Source organism: Triticum dicoccoides, chromosome 7B (genome assembly GCF_002162155.2).
Source record: "Triticum dicoccoides isolate Atlit2015 ecotype Zavitan chromosome 7B, WEW_v2.0, whole genome shotgun sequence".
NCBI lineage: Eukaryota > Viridiplantae > Streptophyta > Magnoliopsida > Poales > Poaceae > Triticum > Triticum dicoccoides.
This window is the reverse complement of record NC_041393.1, coordinates 432,578,383-432,588,133: the sequence shown is the minus strand read 5'-3', so window position 1 is coordinate 432,588,133 and position 9,751 is coordinate 432,578,383. Positions and strand designations below refer to the sequence as shown.

General features: G+C 43.3%; 1 long non-coding RNA gene across 1 annotated transcript; it reads right to left on the bottom strand.

Moving 5' to 3' along the window:
- Positions 1–5,432: 5,432 nt before the first annotated feature.
- On the bottom strand, positions 5,433–9,223 carry LOC119335466. The gene is made up of 5 exons (XR_005161883.1): positions 9,022–9,223; positions 8,312–8,439; positions 7,372–8,207; positions 7,219–7,286; positions 5,433–5,719 (listed from the first exon to the last, which is right to left on the bottom strand). It is a non-coding gene; the product is annotated as an uncharacterized LOC119335466 (long non-coding RNA).
- Positions 9,224–9,751: the final 528 nt, after the last annotated feature.

Sequence of the window (9,751 nt, the reverse complement as noted above, 5' to 3'; positions counted from 1 at the left end):
TGACAGTTAAGGCAGTCCGTGATGCTCCGCCATTCATCTTGGGAGTAGCCCAAGACCATCACCGCACTCTTATCGAAGTTAATCCTGAGGCCAAACATCTGTTGAAAGTAGAGCAGGAGGAACTTCAAGTTCGTGATGTCACTCGCAGAGCCTTCCACCATGATAATGGTGTCATCCGCATATTGGAGGAGGGAAATCCCATATGCTCCGGGCGAAAGCCTCTTACGGTAAAGCGGGGCGAAAGCCTTTTTCAGTAAAAAGGCCCTCTGTTCTGCTCGACTTGAGAAAAAATGGGGAGAAGGGAATGGACCTGTGATGCGGATGAGAAGGATTGTGGTGGATCGGTGGAGGAGATGAGAGGTGTGGCGACGCCATGAGCGAGGTGGACGGCGGCGGGAAATCCTAGTATGGGATCGGGGATACGAGGAGAGATGAGAGAGATCGTGTGCATGGAGGAGTTCTGGCTCGCCCAACCCAAGGGAATTAGGGGGACAAATTAGAGCGTTTTGAGGCTGGTTTTTCTAAAAACCTGTTAAAGGAAAATCAGAGATGAAAGGGGCGAAAAAAATCAAAATGAGGAAGGATGAGGAGGTCGGACGAAGCCTACGATGTAAGATGGGAAACGGAACGTTCCGTTTCTTTTAAGTAGTATAGAGATAAATAGTTGCCGCGGCCTATTTCTCACGTTACGCGAGAGGAGGGGAAACCCTCGTGTAGAGTACTACATATCGGGCCGGCCCACTATAGCGAGAATTTTTGAAAAAAAAACTACAGTTAAAAATTTGGTGCTCGTGGTGGATCGACCCTTGGATTGACAAGTTCCTTCCGAGTGCACCTAGCCACTATGAAAGACCTAACTTGTTGTACTCTATAGAGAGCACAGACTACTAGAAGTAAACATGCGTCGGATTTTATCATGTTTACTTTCTTTTTATGTTTTAATCCTTTTTTTCTTTTTCATCATTTTTACCCGTCTAATCCACATGTTTTTTCCATGTTTTACTTTTTACTCGGTTTTCACATGTTTTTCCCCAAATAATGTCGGTTAACAAACATAGAAAAAATGTTAATTAAGTATTAAAAATGTTGAACGAGTATTTGAAAAATGTTGAATAAGCATTGAAAAATGTTGAACGAGTATTTGGAAAATTTTGAACAAATGTATGTAAATAGTTGAACAAGTAATTGAAAAATGTTGAATAGGTACTACAAAATCTTGAAACGAGTATATGAGAAATGTTGAACAAAATTTTGAAATTTGAATAGGTATAGGAAAATGTTGAAGCGAGTATATGAAAAATGTTGAACAATTATTTGAAAAGGTTTAACAAGAATTTAAAAAATGTTGAATACATATTAAAAATGTTGATCGAGTATTTAAAAAATGTTGAACAAGTATTGAAAAATGTTGAACGAGTATTGGAAAAATGTTAAACGAGTATTTGAAAAATGTTGAACAAGTGTTTAAACATCTTGAATAAGTATTACAATGTTGAACAAGTATTTTAAAAAATGTTAAAATAGGTATTAAAAATGTTGAACGAGTATATGAAAAATGTTGAACAAGTATATGAAATTGTTGAATAAATATTAAAAATGTTGAACAAGCATTGAAAAATGTTGAATAAGCGTTTGGACAATGTTGAACGTGTATACAAAACAAATTGACATGTAAAAAAATGTAGAGTGAAACGAAAACCAACATAAGAAAACATACAAGAAAAAGGAAATTGGAGAAGAAAATTGGAATAAATAAATGTAGAAAAATTCAAAAAAATGAAAACTAAACTAAACCGAAGAAGATGAATAAAAGAAACAAAATGAAATGAGAAAAACAATTAAACCTGAATAAACAAATACAAAAACAATGAAAACAAATGAAAAAGAAAAAGGGAAAAGAACAAAAAAATCAAAGAAAGGAAGAAAAACCGAATAACGTAGAAGAAAATGAAGAAAGAAAAGAAAAATAGGATGTGCCCAGCTAGTTTATATGTCAAGTACGCCGTGCCCAACAACTTCAACACGAGCATGAGTGTAGCGTGGTGGCTATGAGCGTCCTATTTCTCGCGTTAGGCGAAAGGAGGCGCTACATATCGGGCTGGCCGAGTACAACGCGAGGGGTGGAAAGCTTCAGCGAGCGCTGCTACTTCGATCGTTTAATGCGATAAATAGCTCTCGCGCCCGATTAGGGCCTGCTCCTGATATTTTTTCGGAAACACTAACGCTCACATGTATGGGCGTTTGCATCTCGTTCACACGTGTGGATCCACGTTCGTTTGTGGTTGCATGAATCTTGACATGTTTGTGATGCCACGTAGGACCGGGCTGGTGGGTGGGCATTCATCGAATCGCCCGCACGTCCATTTTTACCACATGGAGGGACCGATGTGTGGGCGTTTAGCAGCTCGCCCACACGTCAATTTTCACTCACGCACAGGGATTGGTGTGTGGACATTTATCAGTTCGCCCACATGCCCGTCTCCTCTCCCACACCCAAAGCTGTCAGTTGCCATGTGTTTTGCAGGGTACATGGCAACGGCCCTAGTGTGCTTGTAACCAGATGGAACTTTCTCTTTTACCCGAACATGTCAGTTGTCATGTGTTTTTCAGGGTACATGGTAACTGCCCTAGTGCGCTTGTAAGCAGATGACAACTCTCTCTTTACCCGAACATGTTATTTTGCCATGTCTCTTTGTAGCGCTACACGGCAACTGTCTAGTGTTAGTAGGTGGCAACTCCTAAAGTTTTCAAATCATGGCAACTGTAGTAAACAGACCATACATGCCAACTGCCTAGTGTTAGTAGGTGGCAACCCCTAAAGTTTTCAAATCATGGCAACTATAGTAAACCAGACCATACATGACAACTATAGTAAATCAGACCATACATGACAACAGCTGCAGCTGTCCAAAAATGGCATCTGGCACATGACCTGAGATGGCAACTGCAGTTGAGCAACCATGGCAACTCTAGTTGTCCGACATGGCAATTGTAGTTCAGCGACATGGCAACTGCAGTTAAACGAACATGGAAGAGGGTCCGGACCATGGCAACTGCGGGACGCGTGGTGACTGTCACGCGGGGCGTGCGAGGCCATGAGGTAGGAGGCCTGGCGTACGAGCGTGTGGGCGTTATCTATTTTGCTCACACATAGGCATGTGAGAGGGACCGCGAGAAAAAAAAGGCGTGTGGGCATTACTTGTTTTGCCCACACGTAGGCGTGTGGGCTGATTCTCTTAAACACTACACAAAACATGTGGACAGACCCTTTAACGCCCACACGTGTGCCAGTTATCGTCGTACTATTCTTTTAGGTCGCAGCTTTGTTTCCTGTCGTCGATCAAAATTATATAACTTGAAATATATCATGTTTTTCAAAATATGATATAATTGCAGCTTTGGCAAGTACTATTTTTTGCGGGTTGTGAGAGTATGCTTTAGCTCATAGCATGTTTTTCAAATTTTAGGGCCCCATTCGCATTTCGCACCGGGGCTCCGGATTTCTGGAGACGGCCCTGGCTGTGGGGCAGCGCCGCGTGCCGGGGTGGCTAGTTGGCGATGTTTTGCGAGCGGTTTTTTTTTTTAACCTCGAACGGCGGTTACTGGTACGTGAAGCTGACGAAGCTGATGAAGCAGCACGTAAACTGTCTCCTGACGGATCCAACGGCTACGCGGGGATGGATCGAACGTCTCCGGAGGTGATTGTTTCCCACGAGCGCCAGCCGGATGATTGCTACCGCTCGCGGTACTTAAGTGCATATCGTTGTATGTTCGCCTGTTTACTTGTACTGCTTAGTTCATGTCTCTTCAAAGAAATAGCTTCCTTCAAAGAATTTGATATAAAAGAAACTCTCATTCGCCCCCCGTGGATAACTTGCACGTATAATCATCAAAAATGAGCATGGTCAAGATTTAGACTATTTTCTATATAAATTGTTGGGACCCATGATGATCTTCAAAAGAATCTAATCTGGTGGGCATGGAATGAACGACAAGACTAGTTTGATGTTGTATTGTTGAACTATTTGTTGTATTGAAAGATAAATTATTTGTTTGAGTTGTAATAATAATTGAACTATTTATTGTTGATTTATTTTTTACGTGTTTTCTCTTTTTAGTTCTATTTTAAGCGAGAAATGTTGTTTTGTGCTGAACACGCTTTTTTTCAAGAGTATGCCAACGGTGTACCGTATTTTTATAGAAGAGAGCATGTACTGGACGCGCTATAACATCGTGCCATAGCATGCTGGAGCAAGCATAAAATAAACAATTCCAACCGCGCCTGTTGGAGATGCTCTAAGAGGGTCGGGCTCTCATGCTGGGTTCCTTGCACGGACCAGCCTGCAGGGCCAATCAAGAACGAACAGCTGTCCCGGTGGACCCCATCACTCCTAAAACAAGTCTTCAATTTACTGAGTATCTTTTCCCTTGGGTTATCTCCATGCTCCGTGGGAGAGGATTTCATCCGTGGCCTCTGACTGTGGCCGGCGGCAACGCCGGCAAGACGGAGCCATCGCGGATATGCCGCTACAGCCGCCTGCCTCTGGCGAGCCCAAGCCCAAACCAAGGCAGCTTCTTTCCCGGGACGTCATTCTCTCGTAGGCCGATATGCTCCCTGGGAGAAACTGGAAATGCAGCGCGTGTGACCGGTCGGCCGTGGGTGGTGGCCGAGATGCCGTGGAAGGTCATGCAGTCACACTTGAAGATGCAAGCGAGGAGGCAAACTCCACAGACCACAGGCAAAACTTCATTGCTTCGTCGACCTCTGTACTAGCTAGCCAGCACCTGTGCGGATATTAACATATGCTCGTAAGGAAGTTTGAAGTATAGGAGCTATCCAGCTTCATCTATCATTACTAATCTGTTTTTCAATCACATACGAATATGTTCTTCAATCACACGAGTGAATGGAAGCTTCACCTAGCCATTCTAGTCCATTTTTCAATCACACGACTGACGAGTGGCAGGAAAAAACACAGCCCCAGCCCCCAGCCACCGCAGCACGCCGGAGACGGGCAGCACTAGCCGGGACTCTGCGCCAGCTCCCATCTTGCCGCCGGCCATGGTCCGATGCGATGGCCAATGGACCGCATGGCGGTTGAATCCTCTCGCACGGCAAGGGAGAAGATATTCAGTAAAGTAGAAATCGTTTTATGAGTGGTGGGGTTCAACAGGACAGCTGTTGGCGCTTGATGGGAGCTGGCGCCAGCTCCCAGCACGAGAGCCCGACCGGAGACGGGCGGCACTAGGCGGGACTCTGCACCATGCAGAAAGTCATACGTGCTCCCTCCGTTCCTAAATATAAGTCTTTTTAAATATTCCAATAAGAGACTACATACGGAGCAAAATGAGTGAATCTACACTCTAAACTATGTCTATCTACATCCATATGTAGTCCATAGTGAAATCTCGAGAAAGACTCATATTTTGGAACGGAGGGAGTATATCTTAAGCAAAATAGCATCGATGCCCAAGGTTGGCCCTGTGGACCCCGTAACTCATAAACTCAACTGGTAACAGAAGGCAGAGCTCGGTTTAGATAAGACAGAAACATCACGTAGTATATCCTAACATGGAGTTCAAACCAGAGAGCGACGTAAGATAATGTTTGTCAACAGAGAGATAACTTGGCTGCAACTTCATGAACTGCTGCAGGGTGGCCTCCATTTGTGCATGTACTTGCCAATGAAGCAGTCGAACCAACATTGCTGTCAAGAAACTACAGTAGAACCAAGTGAGAAGACAAACTGGAACTCAAATATATATAGAATTAAAGCAACATCAGATTATGTTTAATGGACACAGAAAATTGACAATTAACCTTTCCAGATTAATATGAAGGACACGGCTAAATAATTGATCTTAGTATCTTTTGCTGTTTTCCCATACTTAGTAAATTTCTAACAAAAGTTAAATAAGCGAATCGACTAACCAACTGCAGTAATGTGTTCATATCCACAGGACTACAAAGGATACAGCATTCCTGTAGGTTTTTCTTCGTAGTCCACCAGTTCACAACATACAAAATGAGCCAATTAGAGTAACTGATTAAAGGAAGAATACCCTGTCCCATGAATCAAGCGCTTACAATTATTATTTGCGGGGAAAATCCAGAGGTCACATGTGGATCAATACTGTGTGAAAAGACTTGGCGCTTTGGGTTTCGCTAGGTGGGTTCTGCTAATCTGATGTACCTTCTGGCCCCTTTCCTCCGCCGCCCCCTCTGCACCATCCCCCAGATCCATGCACTCTACAGCGCACCCTATTCTCTGCTCTGACTGACGGAAGACGCTGTCAATGGCGTGATAGCAGAAGGAAATAAGGTATGGAAACCGCTCCCTCTTCCTCATCTTTATCTCTAATATCAGTTTGAACAATCTAGAATTGACTTGCTAATTAAGTATTAATTTCATTCTTAACAATATGTGCATACCAGTTACTTGGATTAGATATCTTTCCATTAAAAGATGATTAAGCCTGGGTTGAGGGTTGTAGCATTTAGGTCAGGGCATTGCATGTCTTTGTGACACCCATCCACAACGGGTTTGCTGTAATGCCTCATCAAGAGTAACTTTTCTTTTCTAACAAGGGTGAATCTTTTCTCCACCTTTTAAAAAAAATCACCAGGCTTGATAGGCTATTTAGGATAATCTGTTGCCTTATATAGTTCAAATGCAAGGTTTAAACTCGAAAAGTTCTACGCTAAAGAAATTATCACCACGGCTTTGCAAAATGATGTGTGTACAACTGGCAATAACAACGTTTCCGTGCTGAAGGTATTGCAATCGTATACCAATCACTCTTTATTTTGTACATACCAGTTTATTATGTTCACTGTGAGCTGTATAGTAAGAAAATTATTTTGTCACAGCCATATCAGCTTCAAGGGAACATGGATTTTTTTCTATAGACCGTTACTCTATATTGGATGACCGAGAGAACTAAGTTCATACAGTTCTAGTACATCTGCAGCTAAGTGTTCACACAGTTCCCCTCAAACACAAGGTACTATTCACATCCATAAGATGTGCTGCAAAAAAATTACAACCTTCTTATTGATTTATAGATTTTGCTTTGTAACACGACCAATTAACAACATAAAGAAACAGCCAACTAGAATATGATAGGAATACCCTTTTTTTAGCGGCTACAATAGGAATGCCTAGCCACATGTAAGCGTGAAGGATGGGTTGCAATAAGAAGACGTGGATAACTTACCACCAATAGCTGTGGGAGTGGCATGTCCTCTGGACAGGAATGAGCATGGACAAATTACTACCCCACACCTGAATATTATGCACAGGTCATTGTCAATGATATTTACAACTTGACAAAAGTACACAAAATTAGAACATAAATGTGATAACTTACGCGGATTTATGCCATGTTTTCTCAGGAACGGTAGTATGCGACGGAGCAAGACAAAGTAAGAGAATGGACCTCCCAAGCCTCCATGTAGGATCCCAATAACATTTCCCCTGCCATCCAATAGTGGAGCTCCAGAGCTCCATTTCTCACTCGCGATATTTACTTGCATGAGATTCATCCCATACCCAACAGGGTTGTTCTCCTCCTTCACTGAATCATAGAGTGCTCTTTCCATGTGACAGATACTACCCTTAACCACAGTCCGGTGCTGCAATGGAGGCCACGAGAGCATAACACACTCATCAAGTTGCACTGGGGGGGACTGAACTGAAGGTAAGAGGAGGATGATTGGCATTGCACTTCCTCGCCAAGTTCATGATATTTACTCGTGGGACAGAGATGAGGAGTAAGTCCTGTGCACAATCTATGCCAATAATTGTAGCTGCGCCATACACCCTTTGACTATGTCTCCTTTGCCCAGGTTCACTGAAACTAGCCTCATAGTGATCGCAAAGTACACTTGTATAGAAATATGTATTGGCGTCACGAACGGAAATGGGCTTTGATACTGTGAAGACATGCTCAATGAGATGGGCACTTGATAGGATGGTGATTTCATCTTCTGTAACTCCCACAACAGAGCCAGTGCCAGATTGTCCCTGTTTCAGCACCTCTTCTCTTTTCTTCACTGGAACAGTTTTCACCGCAGCCATAAGATTTTCCAAATCGTCTTTGTAGTCCAAGTTGGGAAAGACATCCACAAAAACGATGGAATCTTTTATCTGCTCAACGATCTACTTCTCCAAATGAGCCGAGAAGGCATTGGGTGCAGCAGCCATCTGGCAACAGGAAAAAGGAAAGATAATGGTTTAGAAACACTATGTTTAATATGATGTACAGCCCAAACAAAAAGAACATAACTGAGCAGATCTAGGAAGCATACCGCCTCGTATCAGACAACCACAACTGCCTCCGTGCTGACTAAGAAAGGAGGTGACAGTGATCGTAAACGCGAAGATTGTAGGAGATGGGATTACAGAAGGTAGATGGCGATGAGCAACAACTGCACCCCTGAATAGCATGACGGTAGACAAAAAGTCATAAACAGAAGATAACCTTCCCAAGAAGCAACTCAGTTAACAGCATTGTAAGAATATATCGATTGATACTGTCTACTTGATTTCCCCAGATATAACAAGACATCGAGCATGGTGATATAAGCATGTCTCCTATACTACTCCCTCCGTCCCGAATTACTTGTCGCAGAAATGGATGTATCTAGAACTAAAAAATGTCTAGATACATCCATTTCTACGACAAGTAATTCCGAACGGAGGAAGTACTATATATGATATTAAATGCATATACCAGCCATCATGTGTTCAGCTATGCTATAATTGCCTATAATGGTACAAATTCAGTGTATTGTAATGCATGATTCTAGCAACATGGCAATGAAACGTCATGGCATGTTACATCTTATATGAAAGAGTGGACACATACAAATCGGAGAAGATTGAGAAAATTATAAGTGCACATATTTACAAAATTGAAAAGCCACAAATCTGAAAAGACGTAGTTAAGCAGAGCTAGGGGGCACATAGACATACAGGAAAAGGGATGGTTTGGCGGCTTCTTCACCCGGAGAATCACCTTGGCAGCCAATCGCTTGTTCCTGTTGCGCAGCCAGGAGCAGGGGCCCTGGTCGTCGCCACCACCCTGGTCGCTACTGCAATCCACAACAACAACAACAACAACAACAACAACAAAGCCTTTAGTCCCAAACAAGTTGGGGTAGGCTAGAGGTAAAACCCATAAGATCTCGCAACCAACTCATGGCTCTGGCACATGGATAGCAAGCTTCTACGCACCCCTGTCCATAGCTAGCTCTTTGTCGATACTCCAATCCTTCAGGTCTCTCTTAACGGACTCCTCCCATGTCAAAATCGGTCGACCCCGCCCTCTCTTGACATTCTCCGCACGCTTTAGCCGTCCGCTATGCACTGGAGCTTCTGGAGGCCTGCGCTGAATATGCCCAAACCATCTCAAACGATGTTGGACAAGCTTCTCCTCAATTGGTGCTACCCCAACTCTATCTCGTATATCATCATTCCGGACTCGATCCTTCCTCGTGTGGCCACACATCCATCTCAACATACGCATCTCTGCCACACCTAACTGTTGAACATGTCGCCTTTTAGTCGGCCAACACTCCGCGCCATACAACATTGCGGGTCGAACCGCCGTCCTGTAGAACTTGCCTTTTAGCTTTTGTGGCACTCTCTTGTCACAGAGAATGCCAGAAGCTTGGCGCCACTTCATCCATCCGGCTTTGATTCGATGGTTCACATCTTCATCAATACCCCCATCCTCCTGCAATATT